The sequence below is a fragment of the Crotalus tigris genome, unplaced genomic scaffold (assembly GCF_016545835.1).
Source record: "Crotalus tigris isolate CLP2741 ecotype Arizona unplaced genomic scaffold, ASM1654583v1 scf7180000021661.140332, whole genome shotgun sequence".
Lineage (NCBI taxonomy): Eukaryota > Metazoa > Chordata > Lepidosauria > Squamata > Viperidae > Crotalus > Crotalus tigris.
The window spans coordinates 109042-133126 of NW_024098618.1; the positions used below are offsets into that span (position 1 = coordinate 109042).

Genomic DNA, 24085 nt, shown 5'->3' on the forward strand with positions numbered 1-24085 from the left:
TATGTTATTCCATCCAATGATTCCAGAAGAAGCTGTGGACCTCTGCATTCTACAAACTTATACATAATATGTTGGTTCTGTGATTGTAATTGTGTCACTGAATGTTGTTGTTCTTATCACTGTTGTGATTGTGAACCAGTCTGTCCCTGTGAAGAACCATGTGACATAGTAATAGTGGAGGATTGGTTAAAAATATGTAAAGGTCTGACATCAACAGACTCTTTAGCCCACATACCCAATTATAGGAGAAATTGAAATTTAGACAGCAGAAACACAACCTGACCTAAATTCAGTTATATTGGGAGATAGTGTTATTCAAATTCCATGGGATATAGAATGGATTGTGTCTGAGGGATAATGATGAAGAAGACCAACAGGAAAGTCAAACACTGGAAAGTCACAGAAAGGTAGAACAAGAACTATCAGAGTGGATGTAAATCTCTTTATAATTGAGTTCACTATAGCTTAGGCTTGCTTACCAACATATAAGTATAAACTGTAACCCATATATGCAAAGTGTTTTGTTTTTTTGTCTATAAATTTCTGAAAGGATAAAGAAAAGAGAGAGTGGATTGAAAGGAATAAAGTATTATTCAGAAATTTCTAATGAAGGTTGATAGAAGAAGCTGCCTGAAAGTCATAAAATCAGAGAAGTAAATTACAGACAAATAAGAAAAACAGAAGTTGCTAGCTAACTGAAATTGCAAGCAAAGGAAATATCGAAATAACTGTAGGAGCTGAAGCTGTGCTAACAGAAAATTAGACAGCAAAAGATAGGATATGGACAAAGGGGCTTCCTGGAACATGGGAAGGACTGTGGTTTTAGGTGGTCCGGATAGTTTATCGGATGATTAGGGAAGGGGTGTTGAGTGTGATAGGGGAGGTATCTGCGTCGGAGGTAGGATATAAAAATGTGTCAAACAGCTCTTTAAGGTATGGTTGAACTCCTGTGTGTGTTTCAGTCCACCAAGCCTTTGCAAACGCTTTATTTTGAATAAAACTTTGTTGCTGGAATTCTAAGTAAGTTTGTTTGTTTTGGGATCTTGAGCCATGTTCCAAACACCAAGATAAAGCTATCATTTGGAACTGTGGTTATAGGGAAAATTATGATTAGTACAAGCTAACAAAGAAGTATGTCAGGATACAATTTTTTTTTCTTAGCTCTGAGAATCTTCATTTCCATCATTACAGATTATTATCTTTGTTGACAGAGCTGTACTCTAAATTCACAGTAGTTGAATTACTGCAGAAAAGCAAAGGTGTTGCTGCAATTTTATTTTATTGCTATTCATTTGATTTACACCATGTATTTTTTAATGATGAGAACTTCAGAACAGCATATGTTATGGACATTATAAAATTAAATGTGTTAATTTTTTTACAGAACAGTAAAGAGAATATTAAAGAAAATTTAGTGGCAGCTTCATCACATTCTGAGACAGCAAAATAACAAAATTCTGAAGTTCCCCTTAATCCTGTGTCTAACTGAATACATACATTTTCTACTTGTATTACATGGTTATTTTTCTTTTAATTCTCAATTAATCAAAAAACTAAGAAATTGCTTGAATTTATTAAAATAGAGAGAAGTTTTTATAAAAAACATCATGACTTTAGTGCTACTCATTTCTATAGTTCAGAGACTGAAGCGGAGAAATGCTACCTGGAATTAAGGAGAAACTTCCTGACAGTGAGGACAATCAACCAGTGCCTTCAAAAATCATAGGTGCTCCATTACTGGAAGTTTTTAAAAAAAGACTGGACAATCATCTGTCTGAGATGGTATAGGTCCTCCTGCTTGAGCAGCGGGCTGGACTAGAAGAACTCCAAGGTCCCTTCCAGCTCTGTTCTATTCTAAATGATTAAGCTACTTAAACATGATAATAATCAAAATCCCTAAAAATCTTCAGGAATTCAGTCGTCGTGTGTCCTATTCTGCAGACAGTTTCTGAAATCACTTACAGTATCAATATTAGAGAGCTTGATTGTTTTCTTGCAGATGTTTCATTACCCAAGCCAAGTAATATCATCAGTGCTGGTAAATTGCTCTCAACCCCATTCTTTACTAGAACTGATGTTACCTAGTTTGGGTAATGAAATGTCTGCAAGAAAACAGCCAAACTCAGAGAGCATTAAGGACCCATCCTTTCAACCCTGAACTACAAATGTTCTCCTTTATTAATATCAATATTGTACAATATCGGATAAAGAATGGAAAATCAATCATGGATCCTGCAGTCAGAGATCATAACCTTGTGATCTGTTTTATTTTTGTACTTCCCTTTTCCTGACTTTCTTTTACCAATTGTTTAAAACAGTGATGGCGAATCTTTTAGAGACTGAGTGCCCAAACTGTATGCCGAAACCTACTTATGCATTGTCGGGTGCCGGGTGGGTATGGTCCATTGGCTGGGTGTGGCCAATTGGCTGGGTGTGGCCAATTGGGTGGGCATGGCTGCAGTGGTAATGGCAGACTGGGTGGGACTAAAAAGTTCAATCAATCAATACCAACTTTGCAAGAATTTTTTTTTTCTGCGAGAAGTTGAAATTGACTAATTGAACCCCCCCCCCCTTTTTTTGCACATGGCGACGGTGGCCTAAAGCGAAAAGGTTTTATAAAACCCGACTGAAGGCCTAGAACTGGGGCAACGATGCACGTGCCCACAGAGAGGGCTCTGAGTGCCGCCTCTGGCACCCGTGCCATAGGTTCGCCACCACTGGTTTAAAATATATTTGCTCAAAAGTATAAGTTTATAATGTAAAATGACCAACATACAAACACACATTCAGAGCTTTATTTTGGAAACAATCAGGATTTTTAATATTATAAACATGTTACAGTCTCTTTTCTGGCTAAGAGTAAAATAAAACTGTTCTGCCTTTATCTTCAGTATCAGTGTTTCATGTTAAAAACATGTAAGAAAGGCAAATCTTGCTGAAATAAAACAGACCTGCTCTCCTCCTTTCAGAATGCATAGGCATTCTGCTGCATGCTTACCAGGACAGTAGGCATCAAGATCCAGTTTTGGTGTTGAATTGAGTGCTGGTGAGCCAAGCTCAGATTCTGGAATTCGAGGGCTCTCAACAAATTTGGCTTTCCTTAATGGAGCTTAAGAGAAAAATAGAAAGAGAGGATATGGGTATAAATGAATGTGAATGTATAATAACAGCATAAAAAATCAGTTAACAGTATCAAGCCAAGATCAGTTCTACTTTTTATTTTTATTTTTATGCCTAAAGGAAGAGCTATCTATTTTATAGAAAAGATATGATCTACAGTAACAAATTTAAAATACCGCAGATGTCTCTCACAATTTCTCAAAACAAAGAATTATCCACATTTATTATGTTCAGTGAGCTTTGGTTGTAAGTATGTGCTAGAACACATAAAAGGTGCATTTTGCATATCCATATTTTCTTTGCACTGATTATGCAAATTGGTATACACACACACATGCATGTGTGCACTCACACACACACTATTTTTTACTGCTCATTTTCCTCAGATGTAGATAATGGAATCTTCCCTGAGATCCAGTGGGACCTAGAAAATCTAATTTCTTTTTACAAAATTTTATTGAATATACAATTAAAAAACACAAAAGACACATTAAACATAATACAATTAAAGACAAAAAAGACACATTGGACATGATACAACTTCCCTGTTTAAACAATACTATTAATATTACCTTACATTAAGTTATTACATTGTTACACAGTGCACATTCTTTTAATAAAGTACATCCTAGTTAAATAACTTTTAGTTCTATCTGATATAACAAATATTAAAATAAGAATTTCTAGTTATCTACTTAATCATCAGCCTTTGTCCCAGCATACCTCTTTAAATCCAACCAATTATACACTTTATTCCAAATTTCAAAGTACTCTGTTTCTGTTTTATATTTGAGTTCTAATGTCAGTCTGTCCATTTCCGCACAGGATAGAATTTTGTTCAGTATTTCTTCTTCAGGGGGCGTTTTTTTTCTTTTCCAATTTTGAGCATATGTTAATCTTGCTGCAGTTAAAATGTGCAGAATTAAATATAAATTTATCCATAGTGATCCCTAATAAAAAGAGTTCTGGTTTTTATTTCAGTTTTTAATGATAGTATCTCTTCTAACCAATTTTTTATCAAGTGCCAAAGTTTTCGAGCTTCTGAGCATTCCCATCACATATGATAGTAAGTCCCTGGTATTTTCTTACATTTTCAACATAATGGTGAAGATTTTTTGCCTATTTTTGCTAGCCTTGTAGGGGAGAGGTGCCACCTATAAAACATCTTGTATAAATTTTCTTTGTAAGTAGTAGCTAATGTTAATCTCCTATTCCTGTCCCATAGTAGTTGCCAATAATCTAACTCGATATTATAGCCGAAGTTTTTATTCCAAGTTAACATTGTATCTTTTACCTGTTCTGCTGGCATACTTTGTTCTAATAAATATTGGTAAATCTTTTTTATCATTTTGTCTTCAGTTCCTAGCAGAATTTTGTCTAGTTCTGTATATTCTAGTTTAATCCCAGGTTTTTTTTTTTTATCTTTTCTATATCGTGACTGTATTTGCAAGTATGCCCACCATTCCAACTCTATGCCATCTTCTAATAGTTCCCCTCTTGTTTTCAATTCTCCAGTCTCATCAAGAATGTTTTTATATGTAATTACCTTGACATATATCACTATTCTTCCTTTTTTCTGCTGTGAGAGAGAGATACAAATTTAATTCCTAGCTTGGGGTGGTTTAATAGGTCTTGGTGCTGATTCTTGATGTGAGTTTCTTTTAAAATTATTATATCTAATTTTTTCTTACTGAGCCTATTCAAAATTTTATTTCTTTTGGCTGGGGAATTTAAGCCATTTACATTTAATGATAATACTGTTAGTTCTTCCACATTACTGCCTATATTTTGATCTGGTTGTTCTCGTCGGCCTATCTTCTTTAAATTCTTTATGTCTACTTTCATCATTGTTGCCATCATTCATTTGTTCTTTTCTCCTAGTTTCCGGTTCTTTGCTTTGTATTTCTCGTGCCTTTCTACTATATCTCTCTGTAATCTCTTCTTCTCTTAGTTCTCTTTCTTCTAATTCATCTTCATTACTTAGATATTGCTGAGAGAATTCTTCTGCTTTATTTATCATATCCAGCCTGTGCCTTTTTTTCTTGCCAAGTCACCAGGATCCCTTCCAGCATCAACCACCTAAAATTAATATTCCGTCTTATTAGTTTTGATGTGATATGTTGATAAAGTCTTCTAAGATCTCTTATTCTCCTGGAGACCTGATTAAGAACTGTTAGTTGTTTTCCTTTATATTCTATTGGAACATCTCTGTGCAAGATCTCATCTCTAACTGAATTCTTGACAAATTAGATATGCACTTCCTTGGATAAGTTGTTTCTTCTTGCATAATTTGTGTGTATTCTATATATTTCATCTATCTCATTTGCCATGTCTTCTTTCTCGATTCCTAAGGCTCTCGCTAACAGTTCAGTTATCATTTCTGGGAGATCCTCCCCTTTCTCTTCCTTCACGTTCTGAAAATGTAGATAGTGATCTGCTTTTTCTGTCTCTAGCAAAATGACAGTTTTTTCCAATTCTTTATTTGCTTGTAAGAGTCTTTCATTCATTTCATCTACTTTCCTCCTTATTTATTCTATCTTCCATTTTTAATAGTTTTTGCTCATTTTTCAGTATTTGTTGTTGGAAGCATTCAAATTTCCCATCCATTGCTCCCATCTTCTCTTTAAGTTCTCCGGTGTCATTCCTTATTTTGCCTATCTCTTTTTTCAAGTCTTCATGGTTTCTCAACATGACCTCTTACATAGATTGTAACATTGATTGTAGATCTTTAAGTGAGCCTGCTCTTTCCCTTGGCATCATTTCTTCTATTGAGCTTTGCCCTGTTGGGCTTAGATCTGCTGAGGCTGTTTGAATTATCTGCTTTCTTCCAATCCCAACTCTTGTTAAGTTGGGGATGCTTGTCATTTTTCAGAGTAACATCCACCAGCCCTCCCACTTATATACAATCTTTATCTTTTCTTTCACCACTCCTGTAAGATTTGTTATCCTTCTAGTATTATAATCATTAATACTTTCTATTACTAACACAATATCAAATTTCTAAAACTAGTGCTTTAATAAACAATAATTAACAGGCTAGAGTATTTATCACTTTCAAATGCTCATATACCACTATAAATCTAATTTAACTAAATAGTTATATATAATAATAGCATAACAGTTGATTCATTCAAATATTATAGCAAGTATTCAATTCATTGACAACACAGTCCAAATTTTACAGTTGATCTCTTGACATTGTAGGGATTAACGCAATCAGTAAGGTAGACTATCACATAGGGGAGGTAGTTTTACCCCTTTCGCTCTGGGGCTTCTTTTCTCTTCTTTCCTTCTTTGAAATTCTCCGGAATGATTTAATGCTCTGAATCAATTAGAAAGGATCGCCGAGTACTCACATCACCAGGCTCATTGTATCATTGTCCCGCTAAATCACAGCTATCTTTGTCCAGCTGACAGCTGTCATTTTTTCACAGCCACCATTATGGGCCAATTCCTTTTCCTTCTCCTTCTCGGCTTCTCCGAGGCTTTCCTGCTTTTACAGTTCAGACCGCTGTCCGAAAATGCTTTGCTGGGCGCCTCCTCTTCCAATCTCTCTCCAAGGGATTGGGGGCTTTAAAAAACTTACCGGGCACGGAGAAGTGGCTGTGAAGTCAGCGCACTTATTCAGAGCAGCCATTCCATTTGGCAGCTGGCCCACCTCTCTAGAAAATCTAATTTTTGTGATGTTAATACCATCATGTCTTGGTGCTAATCCTACCTGACTATAAGTATATTACCTAATCCAAATTCCACATCACAAAACGCATATAGACTTGTGACTGCACAACCCTTAGCAGCACAAGACCTAAGGTGGACAAAATATAAGTAGCAATAAGCAATAGCACTTAGACGTATATACCGCTTCACAGTGCTTTACAGCCCTCTTTAAGCGGTTTACAGAGTCAGCATATTGCTCTCAACAATCTGGGTCCTCATTTTAATGACTTTGGAAGAATGAGGTTGTGTCAACTTTGAGCCGGTGAGAATCAAGTCCCTGACAATCAGCAGAATTACCAGAATTAGCCTGTAATACTGCATTTTAACCACTATGCCACCACTGCTCCTAAGTAGTCCTCAACTTATGACCACAAATGAGCCCAACATTTCTATTGCTATGCAAGACTGTTGTTAAGTGCATTTTGCCTCATAAGTGTGAAAAATAGTCATAACTCACTTTTTTCAGTGCTGTTGAATGTTGAGTGGTCACTAAACAAATGGTTTATCTGTAATTTCTTTTCACTTCTTTTCTCTTCCTGATACATACCATTCTTATTCTATTTTCCTTTCCTTTCCTTGCCAGCTCACTGGACAAAGAGTGACAGGGAGAGATGGAGTTTGATTTTGCTGAGGTTTAAACTACTTATTTAAAACTATGTTGTAAATGTCCTGGAATTGCATGTTTCCCAATTCTATATAGGTTTAGAACTGCAGCACAAGTTGCAGCAAAATATATAGAAAGATTGCCAGAAAAGGGGCGTTGTCTTACGTAAACACCTTTTCTCAGCACGGAGATGGGGAATCCACCAACGGGTTTTCTCTGTCTGCCTGCTCTTGAGACCAAGTTAGCCAAGCTTGACATGCCCCCTGTTGCTAGGGGATCCCAGTCTTGACAAGGGCGAAAGCGGCTAATGCTAGGACTAGGTGCTGGCTCTCAAACCCCTAATTCCAGCCTAACTGACCTTAAGGGTGGGTGTGGATTCCCCATCTCCATACTGAGAAAAGGCATTCAGGTAAGATAATGCCCCTTCTCCAGCATAGGAGATGGAGAATCCACCAATGGGACATACCAAAGCCTCACTGTCCCAATGGGTGGGAAACAGACGAGGCCGGCTCCACGTCCCCGGAAACCACTTGCTGAAGGACCCTACCAAAGGAGGCGTCCACAGAAGCAAAGCTGTCAATCTTATAATGGCGTACAAATGGGGAGGGAGAAGACCATGTCGCAGCCCTGCACATCTCCTCAATGGATGCCTGAGTGGCCCATGCTGCAGAGGTCGCAGCGCTGCGAGTGGAGTGAGCTGTGATATCACTTGGAGCTGGAAGTGAAGAAGACTAATATGCTTCCGCGATACAAGCCCTAATCCACCTACCTATGGTGGAAGCGGACACCTTCTGCCCCATAGAAGATGGGAGGAAGGAGACGAAGAAGGCTTCCAACCTGCGAAAAGACGCCATGCACTTGATGTATCATCATAGCACCCTGCGGACGTCCAGTTTGTGCCACTGCCGCTCCAAGTCATGGGAAGGATTGGGACAGAAATCTGGCAAAATAATTTCCTGGGCTCTATGGAAGAGCGAATTGACTTTGGGCACGAATGTGAGATCCAGCTGAAGAACCACCTGGTCCCGGTGGAAAATACAAAGATCATCCCTGATCGATAGAACTGCCAGCTCAGAAATGCACCTGGCTAATGTGATAGCAATCAGGAAGGTTAGCTTGTGGGATAAGGACCTCAAAGCTATAGTAGTGACCGGCTCAAAAGGCGGTCTAGTGAGTGCGCGTAGAACTCGGGGCAACTCCCAAGACGGGTACCTGTGTACCATGGGTGGCTTGGTGTTGCTGGCGCCCTTGAGAAAGGCGTGTATTCTGGGATGATAAGCCAAAGGAATCGAGTTGGCACAGGTGAGTAGGGTGGATAGGGCCGCCACCTGTCTACAGATGGTCGCAGGGGCCAGGCCTCTATCTAGGCCATCAAGAAGGTAGTCAATGATCCGAAGGATTGTCAATTCTGAAATGTCCAGTTGCTGCCCTGCACACCAATTGCAAAAGTTCTTCCATGTAGCGTCATAAATGCGATTGGTTGCCAGCCTGCGAGAGGCCTGAATCATGGAAATCGCCCTTGGTGAGAATGACTCCTATGATTCTGCGCTCAAGTGCCAGGCGGCTAACTATAACCACTGAGAGTCCGGATGTTGTAGGACCTCCTAGTGCAGGGACATGCGATCCGGGGGAATCTTCCATGGGGAAGAGTGGGAGAGATTCACCATGTCGGCAAACCAGGGTCCCCGAGGCCAGTAAGGGGCCACAAGGATCACCTCCACTTGCTCCTGTATCAGCTTGCAGATGATCGCTGGAATCAGTGGGAGGGGAGGGAAGGCGTAGAGTAGGCCCTCCGGCCACGGGGTTCATAAGGCATCCGTCCCCTCCGCTCCGGGGAGTAATAGTGGGAGAAGTATCTCGGGAGCTGGGCATTGCTCGACGACGCGAATAGGTCGAGGACCGGTTGGCCAAACCTTCGGGACATCTCAGTGAAAAGATCCGGGTGTAGACCCCACTCCGAGGGAATCTATGGTGGAGCAACTCAGAAAGTCCACCTGCCGGTTCTTCTCCCCAGAGATGTGTTCGGCCCTGAGGGAGGACAGGTTGGACTCTGTCCAGGAGCCCAGCAACTGGGCCTCGGACATGAGGGACCTGGACCGGGTGCCCCCCTGCCGGTTCACGTGGGCCTTTGACGCCACGTTGTCCGTAAGGACAAATATGTGTCGACCCCTGATCTGGTTGTGGAAGTGGTGAATTGCCAAGCAGTTTAACAATATACTACAAGGAGGAGAAATTGAAAAGTGGCTAACAACTGGGAAAACCTATCTAATAATGAAAAATTCAGCAAAAGGGGCAACACCAGGCAATTACAGGCCAATTACCTGCTTACCAACAACTTTCAAATTGCTAACTGGTATAGTAGCTGATGCAGTACAACAGCATCTAATTGAAAACAATCTCTTTCCACCTGAGCAGAAAGGAAACCGACCCAATAGCAGAGGAACAAAAGATCAACTCCTAATAGATAAATTGATCTTGGAAAACTGCAACAAAAGGAAGACTAACCTGAATGTGGCATGGATTGACTACAAAAAGGCATTTGACTCTCTACCCCATGATTGGATAGTCAAGTGCCTAGAAATAACAGGAGTCAGTAGAAACATCAGAAAATTTGTGCAAAGATTGATGGCACAATGGAAGATGACACGACTTGCAGGTCAATAGTGAGAGACTGGGAGAGGTTAATATCAAGAGAGAATATTTCAAGGAGATTCATTATTACCACTACTATTTGTTATTGCACTGTTTCCTCTGTCAACAATAACTCAAGACATGGCTATCAAACATCAAAAACGTCTGCCAGACTATCCCACCTCCTTTGCATGGATGATCTGAAGCTGTATGGAAAACATCATCTGAAATAGAATCGCTGCTCAACACTGTCCATATATATATGCCAAGATATTGCAATGGAGTTTGGCCTGGACAAATGTGCCACACTTACAGGGAAAATAGTGAAAACTGAAGGGATCAAGATGCCCCACGAAAACAACATTAAGAGTCTGGATGTGGACGATTACTACAAATACTTGGGTATTCTTCAAGTTGACAACATCAAGCACACTGAAGTCAAGAAAAAGATTAGAGGTGAATACATCAAGAGAGTGAAGAAGATCTTAAAGTCCAAACTCAATGGAGGAAATACCATGAAGGCAATCAACACTTGGGCAATTCCAGTCATTAAATACACAGCTGGAATAGTGGACTGGACTCAAGCAGAACTAAAAGTAATGGATAGGAAGACCAGAAAAATAATGACAATGAATCATGCCCTTCATCCACACAGTGACATTGACAGACTCTATCTACCAAGGCAAATAGGTGGGCGTGGAACGATGCAAGTACATAAGATGGTTGAAGAAGAAAAAATGGCTTTGGAAGAATATCTGAAGGACAATGATGAAGATACACTGAAAATAGTATATCAGGAAGGCTTACTGACTACTAGAGAGACCAAACTGGCCTACGAGAAAGACCAAATAAAGAACAGAATAGAGGTATGGGAAGACAAAGCACTACATGGCCAGTACTTTAAAAAAAATAGCTGGGAAAACAGATAGTAACAAAACCTGGCAATGGCTAAGTGCAGGAAAATTGAAGAAAGAGACCGAGGGACTAATTCTGGATGCACAAGACCAAGCCTTAAGGACAAATGCATATAAAGTCAAAATTGAGAAGACAGCAACAGACAGTAAGTGCCGCCTATGCAAAGAAGCTGAAGAAACAGTGGACCGCCTGGTAAGCTGCTGCAAGAAGATTGCACAGACTGACTACAAGCAGTGGCATGACAAAGTAGCAACAATGGTGCATTGGAAGATCTGCGAGAAATATCATTTGCCTGTAAGCAAAAACTGGTGGGATCATAGAATAGAGAAAGTCATAGAAAATGATAAAATTAAACTGCTCTGGGACTTCAGAATTCAAACAGACAAGCACCTGCAACAAAACACCCCGGACTTAACAATTGTCGATATGACAAAAAAATCTGGATAGTGGACGTGGCATTGCCTAGAGACAGCAGAATAGATGAGAAAGAACTGGAGAAGATAACAAAATACAAAGACCTACAAATAGAAGTAGAAAGACTATGGCAAAGGCAAGCAAGGGTAGTACCAATAGTAATAGGCGCCTTGGGTGCAATCCCAAAACAACTAGAGCACCACTTGAACACCATTGGCACTGACAAATTCGCCATGAGTCAATTGCAAAAGGTGGCCTTACTAGGAACTGCTTCCATCCTGTGGATGATATCTGTAATACCATCAAACATCCACATCTGCCTATCCCAGGTCCTTGGGGAAGACTCGATAGATAAACAAAAATGCCAAACCCAGTCTGAACTGAATTGACTGACTGTGCAATGATCAACAACAACTGTGGCTGACTATGCGATGATCAATAACAACAACAACAATAATAGTTGGAAGGGACCTTGGGGGTCATCTAGTCCAATCCCCTGCTCAGGCTGGAAACCCTATACCACAGGTCGGCAACCTGCGGCTCTGGAGCCACATGCGACTCTTTGAGCCTTCCCCTGTGGCTCCCAGCCTCCTCTGCCATTTGCAGAGAGAGACAGAGACAGAGAGAGGCAATTGCGCTTCCCTGCTTCTCTCTCTCTCTCTCTCTCTCTCTCTCTCTGTGTGTGTGTGTGTGTGTGTCTGTGTAAAAGAGAGAGTGGACTCACAGTGTTCTCCGACGAGCTGAAAAGCTTATTTGGGCAGGGTTCCTCCCTTTGCTGCATCTCTGCAGGAAACAGGAAGGGCAGGAGGGAGCTAGCTAGCTCAACATGGCTGACTCAGGAATTCTGGGAGTTGAAGTCCATGAGTCATAAAAGAGCCGAGGTTGCCTTCCCTGGAACTTGTTGGAGAACAGCTTGAAGCCAGCTTGCCAGGTGAGCAGAAGATTGGAGAGAGGGAGAGAGAGAAAGAGAGAGAGAGAGAGAGGGAGAGAGAGAGAGAAAGAGAGGGGGAGATGAAAGAGAGAAAGGGAAAGGAAAGAGAGAGAGAGAGACAAAGAAAGAAAGAGGGAGGGAGGGAGGGAGGGAGGAAGGAAGGAAGGAAGGAAGGAAGGAAGGAAGGAAGGGGGAGGGAAAGAGAGACAGAGAGAGACTCTTTTGACATCTCAAATGAAGAAAGCACTGCATATATCTTTTTTACCTTTATTATAGGTGTGTGTGTGTGTATGTATGTATGTATGTATACACACACACACACACACACACACACACACACACACAATAAAGGTAAAAAAGGATATATGCAGTGTTATCTTCATTTTAGATATCAAAAGGGTTTTGTGGCTCCTGGTGTTCTGTTTTCGGTGGGAAACGGGTCCTAGTGGCTCTTTGAGTGTTTTGGGTTGCCTACCCCTGCCCTATACCATTTCAGACATGGCTGTCCAGTCTCTTCTTAAAAACTTCCAGTGTTGGAGCATTCACAGCTTCTGGAAGCAGGTTATTCCACTGGTTAATTATTCTCACTGTCAGAAAATTTCTCCTTAGTTCTAGGTTGCTTCTCTCTTTGGTTAGTTTTCATCTGTTGCTTCATATCCTGCCTTCAAGGTGCTTTGGAGAATAGCTTGACTCCCTTTTTTTGTGGCAATTCCTTAGATATTGGAACACTGCTCTTATGTCACCCTTAGTCTTTTTCTTCATTAAACTAGACATACTCAATTCCAGCAACCGTTCCTTATATGTTTTAGCCTCCAATCCTCTATTTATTTATTTATTTATTTATTTATTTATTTATTTATTTATTTATTTCCGAAATAAATTTCAGAAATGTTCCAAAATGTTTTATATGTTTGTTTATGGTTTATTTGTTCAATGTTGGCCTTATTTTTGATTGCTTGTTTCAGAGAATGGGAATGCGGCAGTGGAGTACAGCTAAGAAAGACCCCCATTAACTGTTTATCAGAAGCGAAACTTAGGGGGTTCATTCAGGTACACAGAAGCCCTTTTTAATGCATTCAGATACTCTCAGTTTGTTTGCATCGTAAGTGTTTGGAAGCTGAAAGGAATGAATAAAAGTGATTATCCCTCACAAGCCTTTGAGAATGCAGAATGCAACAGTTGCTGGGACATTTATAATAGCTTATCAGACTTAGACCAAATACTGATGGGAGATATATGGGCTGGAAACTAGAGGTGCTACAGCATATAGAGGTCATTCATCAGCTCTTCTTAACATCTCAGACTGTCACTCCAGCACAGCTGACTTCCCAGGCTTGCAAGTGGTAAATTTTTAGAAAAATAATTTAGAAAAAAAAATCACTAAGTAGCATATGCTGGGGACAAATAGATAAATGGAAACAATTGCTATCATTAGCATCCCTCAACCTGTAGTCCTCCAGATATGTAAGAATACAATTCTGATAATCCTGGTAAAATAAGAACTGAAGTTCAACAAAAGCAGAGAAGATTAATCCTTATCAAACCTGAGTGTCTTAAAAGCATTTGTGCAGCTCCTCATGAAAGTCTCTATAATTAGGTGCACCTTTGATCTGACTGATAAGGTATATTTATTCCTTTTCAAAAATGGAGCTGTCTTCTTATCTGATCTAGCTTTTTTTTTAAAGATGAATGTGGAACAGGGCATAAGAAGAAAGAGAGCAAAAGCAATAGTAAATGCATATATGCATAACCCTATCCCTAACCCTAACAGGCAGTAGGGAGAAAGCAGAGCTGCTTAACTCATTCTTTGCATCATTCTTCACACAAAAAGAAATTATAGCTCAGCATACCAAAAAAAAAACTACTGCAAAAGACAAACTAGAAACAAAAATTAAAATAAGCAAGAAAATGGTAAAAGAACACCTATCTGACCTTGACAAATATAAATCACTGGAGTCATCCCAGAGTTCTGAAGGAGCTGGCAGATGTTATCTCAGAACCATTGCACCATATCTTTCAAAAATCCTGGAACATCAGAGAAGTACCTGAGGATTGGGAAAGGGCTGGTGTAGTTCCTATCTTCAAGAAAGGGGGGGGGGGAAACAGACCCAGGAAACTACAGACCAATTAATCTAACATCAATACCTGGGAAGATCTTGGAAAAGATAATCAAAAAACAGATCTGCGAACACAAGAACCAAAGTTATTACTAGTAGCCAGCACAGGTTTGCTAAAAACAGATCATGCCAAACCAACCTTATTTCATTCTTTGATAAAGTGACTAAATTAGTAGACCAGTGAAACACTGTGTAGTATACTTAGATTTCAGTAAGGCATTTGACAAAGTAGACCACAACCTGCTGCTTAGTAAGCTAGAAAAAGGTGGGATAAACAACATCACCACCAGATGGATCTGTAGCTGGCTGACAAACCATACTCAGTGAGTAGTTCTCAATGGTATTACATCCACATGGAGATAGGTAAGCAGTGGGGTACCACAAGGCTCCATCTTAGGCCCAATACTCTTTAATATCTTCATAAATGACTTAGATGAGGGAATAGAAGGGGAACTCATCAAATTGCTGCGCCGAGGTGGCGCAGCAGTTAGAGTGCAATACTGCAGGCCACTTTAGCTGACAGTGTTCAGCAGGTCAGCGGTTCAAATCTCACCGGCTCAAGGTTGACTCAGCCTTCCATCCTTCCGGGGTAGGTAAAATGAGGACCCAGATTGTTGGGGGCAATGTAAATATATATATACACATTGCTTACTGGTGTACACCGCTTAGAGAGTGCTTGCACTTAAAGCGGTATATAAGTCTCATAAATAAATAAAATAAATAAATTTGCAGATGACACTAAACTGGCAGGAATAGCAAAGACCCCAGAAGACAAGCTCAGGATTGAAAAAGATTTTGACAAACTCGAAAAATGGGTCCTATCCAACAAAACGATCTTTAATGTGGAGAAAAGCAAAGATTTATATTCAGGCAGGAAAAATCAAAGGTACAAGTACAGATTAGGGGAGACCTGGCTCAAAAACAGTAACTGTGAGAGGGACCTTGGAGTCCTAGTGGATGATCACTTGACTATGAGCCAGCAGTGTGCAGCAGCAGCAGCAGCAGCCAAAAAAGCTAATACAATCCTGGGTTGTATAAACAGAGGCATAGAATTAAGATCACATGAAGTATTAGTACCACTTTATAAAACCCTAGTGAGACCACGCCTGGAATATTGCAACCAATTTTGGTCACCATACTACAAAAAAGATGTTGAGACTTTAGAAAAAGTTCAGAAAAGAGCAACTAAAATGATCAAAGGCCTGGAGACTAAAACATATAAAGAACGGCTGCAGGACTTGGGTTTGGCTAGTCTAAAGAAAAAAGAAAAAATAGGGGCGACATGATAGCAGTATTCCAGTATTTTAGGGGCTGCCACAAAGAAGAGGGTAGGACAAGAAACAATGGTTGGAAACTGAACAAAGAGAGAAGCAACCTGGAATTAAGGAGAAACTTCCTAACAGTGAGGACAATTAACCAGTGGAACAGCTTGCCTTCTGAAATCGTGAGCGCTCCATCACTGGAGGCCTTTAAGAAGAGACTAGACAGCTACTTGTCTGAAATGGTTTAGGTTCTCCTGCTTAATCAGGGGGCTGGACTAGAAGACCTCCAAGGTCCCTTCCAGCTCTATTCTATTCTATTCCTAGTTGCTTAGCCAGCATGTAAACATGACTCAAAATGACCAACAGAGAACAGGACAAAGCATCTGGTAAAATGTAACGAGAGGATCAGCAAAGTCTGTACTCCTAGTTCCTAAAGAGGAGACTGGCTTCATCATATACTTATTGTTCGGATATTGTGGAATTTGTTGGAGCTAAACTGCAGAGTTAGAGAGGAATATTTGAACAAGCAGCTGGTCTCTTTTAGAAAGTATTTTCATTGTTAAACCATGATTTTTAGATAGTGTTTACATATTGCACTAAATCATGGATTGTTTAGTTGTGATTGGTGACTTAGCTACAGTTGGTTGGATTCAATAATTACTCAGTTGAAATATATAGCAATCTTCACTATGACTCACAAATGTTTTAGCTTTTTTCTCCTACCCATGGGAACCAATGACACAACAATGAATCTAAAAACAATAACAAGAAATTATGGACAGCTAGGGAAGAAAGTTAAAGAATTAGTAACATAAGTGCTGTTTTAATGTATATTTCCAACAAAAGATCAAAATCCAATGAGGGAGCAAAGGATTTTAGAAACAAATCATTGGCTTAAAACCCTGGCATCGTCAAGAGATCTTCGATTTCCTAAACCATGGTTTGCATTACATATATGAAGGGCTGCGGGATGGTAAGGGATAGACTGAACCTCACAAGAACCGGAAAGAATATATTTGGAAGATATATATTCATCAGAAGAGTTTTAAATTAAATTTGGGGGGGGGCAATCTTCAAGATCTTTAGAACTTGATTCCAAGCAAAAACTACTAGATAACCAATCATATAAAGAGGTAGAGAGCAAAGAAGAAAAATAAAAATAAAAACACAATGAAGTAGAGAGTGATGAAAACAATGGAAAACCCAGTTACAAAGTAGGAGATATAAGAAACATGCCCAAGACCCATAAGGAGTCAAATGCCTATACATGAATGTTCAAAGTTCAAACAGATTGAACTTGAAATACTAGTACATGAAGCTAGATATGATATAGTTGCCATTATTGAAACATGATGGGATGAAACTTATGACTGGAATGTACTGATGGAAGGATACAAACTATTCAAAACAAACAGACCTAACAAAAGAGGAGGTGGAATTGCATTATATATAAAAGGTCACTATATCTCTATAGAAATCCACAAAACCAAGGGTGAAAACCACCTAGAATCCAAATGGGTCAATATAAAAAGGAAAAAAAATGACATTGCTATAGGCCAGTGGTGGTGGCACTTGGAGCCCTCTCTGTGGGCACATGTGCTGTCGCCCCAGCCCCGCCTCCCCCGTGGCCCTCTCCACACAGCAGCCCCCCTGGAGGAGAGTCGCCCCCAGACACGGCCCGCCTGTAGTAGCGCAGCCAAGGACACGGCAGCTGGGCAGTGGGGACAAGATTCCACCTTTGTACCCCATTGCAAACAGATGATGCTGTGAGGCACGGTGGAGGGCATGGCGGCCATGGCGCTACTGTGCCGCCATGGCGATCTGCAGTGGGCCGTGGAGGTGATGGGTGGCCTTGCGGGTGGGTGGGGGTGGGGGAGGGGTGAAGCGGGGATGGTGCAGGGGTGGGGCAGTTTTTGGGCACTTGGTCTCTAAAAGGTTTGCCGTCATTGCTATATGCATATACTAAAGGCCACTCAACCAAGCAGAAGAAATAGATGAACTTTTTGCTAAACAATTAATGACTTTATGTAGGAAACATACCACATGGGAGACTTTAATTACCTTGGTATCAACTGGAGACAACTCTGCAGCAAGTGGGAGAACAAAGAACAAACAAACAGATTCATAACCAACCTAACTGACAACTTTGTCATCCATAAAGTAGAGGAGGGAACTAGAAGAAAAGTTATACTGGACCTAATTCTTACTAATAGAGAAGAAGTAATAAGAGGGAGTTGAAGTTGCTGGAACTTTGGGCAAGAACAAATGCTAACAATTGAACATAATCCAACCAGTGGGTTAAACTTTAAAAGAACTGTTTTTAACAAACTCAGAGAGAGTCTAAGAAAAATTCCATGGATGAAAATTCTAAAAGGGAAAAGAACCCAAGAAGCATAGGAAATTCTGAAAAATATGATCATAAAAGCCCAGTTCAGCACAATGCCATGAAAAAGAAAAGCAAGAAATCCAAAAAGAAGCTAGCACAAAGATCTCTCTGATAAACTGAAAGACAAAAAGGATAAGTATAAAAAAATGGAAAGAGGGACATATAACTAAGACAGAATCTGCAAAGATGAAGTCAGGAAAGTAAAGGCTCAGAATGAATAAAAACTTGCAACAAAAGTCAAAGATAATAAAAAAAAGTTTATTTCAACATATAAATAACAAGAAAAAAATCAAGAAACAATAGGTCCACTAAAGAGAAGACGGCAAGGAAGTAACAGACAGCAGAGAGAAAGCAGAACTGCTTAAATCAATCTTTGCATCAGTCTTCATGCAAAAAGAAACTATAGCCCAACCTACCAAAAACCTAACTATAAAAGACAGACAAAAAATAAAAATTAAGATAAGTAAAATAATGGTTAGAGAACACCTATCAGATCTTGATGAATATAAATCATCGGGACCTGATGGATTACATCCAAGAGTTCTGAAGAAGCTGGCAGATGTTATCTCAGAAACATTGTACCACATCTTTCAAAAATCTGGGAACACAAGGGAATTACCTGAGGATTGGAAAAGAGCTGATGTGGTTCCCATCTTCAAAAAAGGAGGGAAAAATAGAGCCAGGAAATTACAGACCAATCAGCCTAATATAAATACCTGGGAAGATACTGGAAAAAATAATAAAAAAACTGAAAGCCAGCTCAGATTTGTTAAAAACAGATCGTGCCAAATCAATCTTATTTCATTTTTTGACAAAGTGACTAAATTAGTAGACCAGCAAAATGCTGTGGACATAGTATATTTAGACTTCAGCAAGGCATTTGGCAAAGATCACAACCTATTTCTTGGTAAGCTTAAAAAAAAATTGGAATAGACAGCATTACCACCAGATGGATTTGTAACTGGCTGACACTGTACTCAATGAGTAGTCTTTAATGGTATTACATCCACATGGAGGGAAGTAAGCAGTGGGGTACCACAAGGTTCCATTTTAGGCCCAGGTACCACAAGGTTCCATCTTAGGCTTCAATATCTTCATAAATGACTTAAATGAGGGAATAGAAGGGAAACTCATCAAATCTGCAGATGACACTAAGCTGGAAGGAATAGTCAATACCCCAGAAGACAAGCTCAGGATCCAAAAAAGATCTTGACAGACTTGAACAATAGGCACTATCCAACAAAATTAAATTTAATATGAAGAAAAGCAAGGTTTTACACTTAGACAGAAAAAAGCCAAAGGTACAAGTATAGATTAGGTGAAACCTGGCTCAAAATCAGTAACTGTGAGAGGGATCTTGGAGTCCTAGTGGACAACCACTTAAATATGAGCCAGCAGTGTGCGGCAGCAGACAAAAAAGCTAATACAATCCTCAGTTGAATAAACAGGCATAGAATTAAAATCCCATGAAGTATTAGTATCACTTTATAAAGTCTTAGTAAGGCCACATATGGAATACTGCATCCAGTTTTGGTCACATTACAAAGATGTTGAGACTTTGGAAAACATGCAGAGAAGAGCAATTAAGATGATTAAAGGCCTGGAGACTAAAACATATGAAAAATGGTTGCAGGATTTGGGTTTAGCCTGAGAAAAGGACTGGGGGGGGGGATAATAACAATATTCCAGTATTTGAGAGGCTGTCACAAAGAAGGGTCAACTTATTTTCTAAAGCACCAGAGGGCAGAACAAGAAACACTGGATGGAAACTAATCAAGGAGAGAAGCGGCCTGGAGTTAAGGAGAAAATTCTTGTCAGTGAGGACAATTAATTAGCTGAATAGCTTGTGAAATCAGAAGTTGTGGGTGCTTCATCACTGGAGGTTTTTAAGAAGAGATTGGACAGCCACATCTGAAATGGTGCAGAGTTTCTTGCTTGAGCAGAAAGTTGCACTAGAAGACCGCCAAAGTCCCTTCTAGCTCTATTCTGATTGTGTCTTCTTTTCAGATGTTTTATCCATTTAGTACAGTGGTTCTCAACCTTTTTAATGCCGTGACTCCCAACTGGTTGTAAGTCGAGGACTACTCAACCGGTCGTAAATCGAGGACTACTAAACTGGTGCAGCACCGTCTGCAGAATGGGACTTTTGGCGGGCTCAGCAGGGCAGAGACAGCCTGGACAATTCCTATTGGCTTTTGAAAGCCAATAGAATTAGACTCTATTCAAGAGAACCTATTCTATTGGCTTACAAAAGCCAATAGAATAAAAGGGAATAGAACAGCTAAGGAAAAGGGGGGGAAAATGGCGGACTGCATTGTTTAGCGACCCCCGTGAAATGGTGGTTTGACCCCAAATGGGGTCCCGACCCACAGGTTGAGAACCACTGATTTAGTATGTCAGATTAATGTGATATACAAATCAGAGATACTACCTTTCTAGTGGGAGTATCCATTTGAAATGTATTCTCCTATATTCATTTTTCCCCCTACAGGGGGTTTCACTGAAAACACAATTTCTTCCATTAAAAATAGGATTGGAGGACCTATTCTTGGACTGAGTACTTGTGTGTATACAATACTCTCATATTCACCCTATGTAACTAACGTGGACGGAATATGCATTCCCAACCCCTTCTTTACTGTGACCTGGCCTCAGATCATCCTTGAGGTAGCTGGATGCAAAGGGAGAATACACCCTGTCCACTAGGGCCCTTGAACATTATGCATCATAATGTCTCACCACTGCACATGGACTAGTGAAAAGGACAACATCATGACAACATGATTTTGTCTATGTGTTGTTCCAAATTTTCTTTCTTTCATCTCTTTAGGATTCTCAAGAACAATCATTTGAGCAGACTGGACAATAAGTCTCTAGATTGCTTGCTTTCACTCACACACCTGTAAGTTTCTGTTTCTAGCAGTGTCTATAGAGATTCATAAAGGATAAAGCAGTAGAATAGATACTTCTGTGGATTATACTTAATTGTATTTCTCTATTCCTGGCCACATAAATAAAGCTGTCACTCACATTTCAGTAACTACCCAATTGAATTATCAAACCCCCTCTACATAGAGCTCCCTTCGAGATATCCAGAAGCGTCAATTCAGAACACAGTGACATGGGTAATTATGAATACTGCTTGTTGTGCTCATATAATATTTCTGCTCTGTGAAATGCTCTGGCTCCCTGTAGTATTCCAGATGCAATTTTCTGAATTATCATCTAAAATCTTGCATGGATTATTTGCAGTATCACCTTCTTGCAAGAAGGTATCTGGTCTTTCCATCCCACATGTTCCAAAAGGGAGGGCACATTTGGATCAAACAATTTCATCTTGTGGAATCAGGAGTCTCATATATGTTGGCCCTTAGCACCGGTGTCAAACTTGATCGTGTGGAGAAGGGGTGGGCGTGGCCTGCATGTGACGCATCCAGCCCATGGGCCACCAGTTTGACACCCCTGGCCCGTAGCCTTTTAGAAAAGCTTTTAGAAAGGAAATTAAACCTGGCTCCCTCCCCAGGTTTTGGGTCATGATGAGCAAAGTTCCTATTGCAGGATTCATATTTAGTAGGGTTCAACACATTAAATTCAAAGTCCAACCACTTTATATTTCCTTTATTGTATTTTATTTCAGAAGCATGTGCTATTTTCTATGTTTGTTTAAGTTTTGTATAACAGCCAAATCATATTGAATTGGGCAGTCGTATAACTATAGTATGCTAACTATAGTAAATTAACCCCTTTTGCGCAGTAGCTCTGCACCCTACGGCCAATATCTGCCTGTTAGGGGATCCTAAATGGGCCTGAAGTCGCCCCGTAGAGGCAATAAAGAAGGAGGGAAGTCCCGCTGAGTGCGGACAGACAGTGCTCGATCCGATTGGTCCAAGAAAAGCCCTCCAGAAACCAGCAGGAAAAAGGCTAGCTTAACTTCAGAGTCTAGCCCAAGCTACAAGCAGCCAAAGCCCAAAAGCACTATTTTAAGCTGATTGTAAACAACATGCTTGGAACTGGATAAGAACAGTGATTTTCTCTCTTCCATTTGAAAATTGGTTTCCTGGGGAAAAAAAACAACCTAAGTAGCAAAAAGCCTCTGAAAGTGAGGGGGATCTTTGGCCCACCCTCCTACAGATGGAAGCGGCGAATTAAACTCTTAAGTGGGGACAGAAATATACTGAAATGAAATGAATATCAAACTTAAATCTTGATAAGTTTGAAATTGGTGGAATGTTTTAATATTTCTTTTTTTAAATCATGAAAATAGAAGAAAACCATTGTTTATTTTGAAAACTGAAAAGCAAACTGGTGCTGACCTCTAGTGGTGAATAAAAATATCGTAGTTGCTTCAATACAGGAACTGGCAAAGCCCAGAAAAAGATAATTTGTTTTTGCGTGACCTTTGATATCTTAATAACAGAGAACAGCTGTAACAAAATGAAAACATCTTGGGCTACCTACAAAGAGAGAACTATAAACTTTAGGGAAAAAAAATTGACCTTTCTGGATTACAAATACTTATTCAACTGTGACTTTAAAGCTGTCTGCAGAGAAAGGAAAACCTTGATTTTTGGCTATCATGGAAAACCGGAGATCTGCAGAAAGAATATACCAAGAAAAAACAAATACTTTCCAGGAGGAGATATATGCTATGTTGCAACTAGTTCAAACAACAATGATCTCAAACCACGAGGAAATTAAAAATAACTTTGAAAATATAAATGAATGCATCTCTAATTTAACTTAACAACAAAAAACCTCTCAGAAAATAAAAATAGAAACTGAGCAGATAAAACAGACAACTGATGAACCAGAGAAGAGAGATTTAAAGATGGAACCTAACAACAAAGAAAAGTATGACTCAACCCAGGTGGAAAAAAACTTACTGGAAATAATGGAAAAGATAACTTATACTTTAAGATCACAAAATAAGTTTGAGGACAAGAAAAAAGATTTAACAAAATGGATTACAGAGCTACAAGGAGAACTATGAGAACTTAAGAGACAAAAAAATGATGAGAGAAATTAAGAGAGAAAGAAAGGAAAAAATTTTCAATGAATATGAAGAAGCAAAATCTTCCTATAAAAACATCTCACCTGATTTGTTTTTTGTACCTACAACAACATCCACAAGACAATGGGAAGACTCTTTGATTCAGAGAAACATATTGATCAGGAAAGATGTCTGGCAAAATAAAAAGGCTAAAGTGAGACTCAAGAAATTAGATGATGTGATCTATCAGAGGGAATATTTGAAAATTAAACATCTGTTTGAATATGGTTAAAAAAATAAAAAGATTTTGGATATAAATGAATATTAGTTTAAGAGGGATGAGCCCCTCAAGTAATATAGTATTTTTCCTTTGTGTTTTGGTATTTTGACATGAGAAATATAAAAATGTTGGAATGGTTTATATAAAGGAAATGTTTTAGTTACTTAAGTGAAATTGATCTTGAGAAAACTTCAAATGGATAAAAATGCTTTGATTAGTCTAAGAGGGATATGTATTTTAAGTAGTATACTATCTTCTTATTTCTTTTTCTTTTCTTTTTTTTTCTTTTTTTCTTTTTTTAAGATATGAGAAATGTAAAAGTGTTGGGATGGCCTGTATGAGGAAAAAGATTTAAATACTTAAGTGTAATGAAAATCTTAACCAGTAAGAATATTTTGAATATTGTGGGGAAAACAAATTTAAATAAGAATTTTAAACAGAATCTATGATAAGGCAATCAAGATGATCAGTTAGAAAAGAAGTTTTATATTAGTGTGGTTATTATTTGCAGAAACATTAGAAAAATGTCTATATTTAATTGTTATTTATCCAAATAATAAGAATTGTATTAATTCAAGGATGGCAAAAGAGAACAATTTTGGAAGAAGAGAACATCAAGCAAAGCTATTATGTGGACTATAGAATTATAGAAACTAATTGTTATTGTTTTTTAAATATAAACCCAAACAATATGATGTTTACCAAATATTAAGGTGAT

The 24085-nt window shown here is 39.2% G+C and overlaps 1 protein-coding gene across 1 annotated transcript in view; it reads right to left on the minus strand.

Annotated features, from left to right (window-relative positions):
* LOC120296887 (protein TANC2-like) overlaps nt 1-6366 on the minus strand; it is a 97299-nt gene extending 90933 nt beyond the window's left edge. The window contains exon 1 of the mRNA XM_039318925.1: nt 2999-6366. The gene's annotated coding sequence lies outside the window, so the exon portion shown is untranslated. The remainder of the gene's footprint in view (nt 1-2998) is intronic.
* Between the last annotated feature and the right edge of the window lie 17719 nt (nt 6367-24085).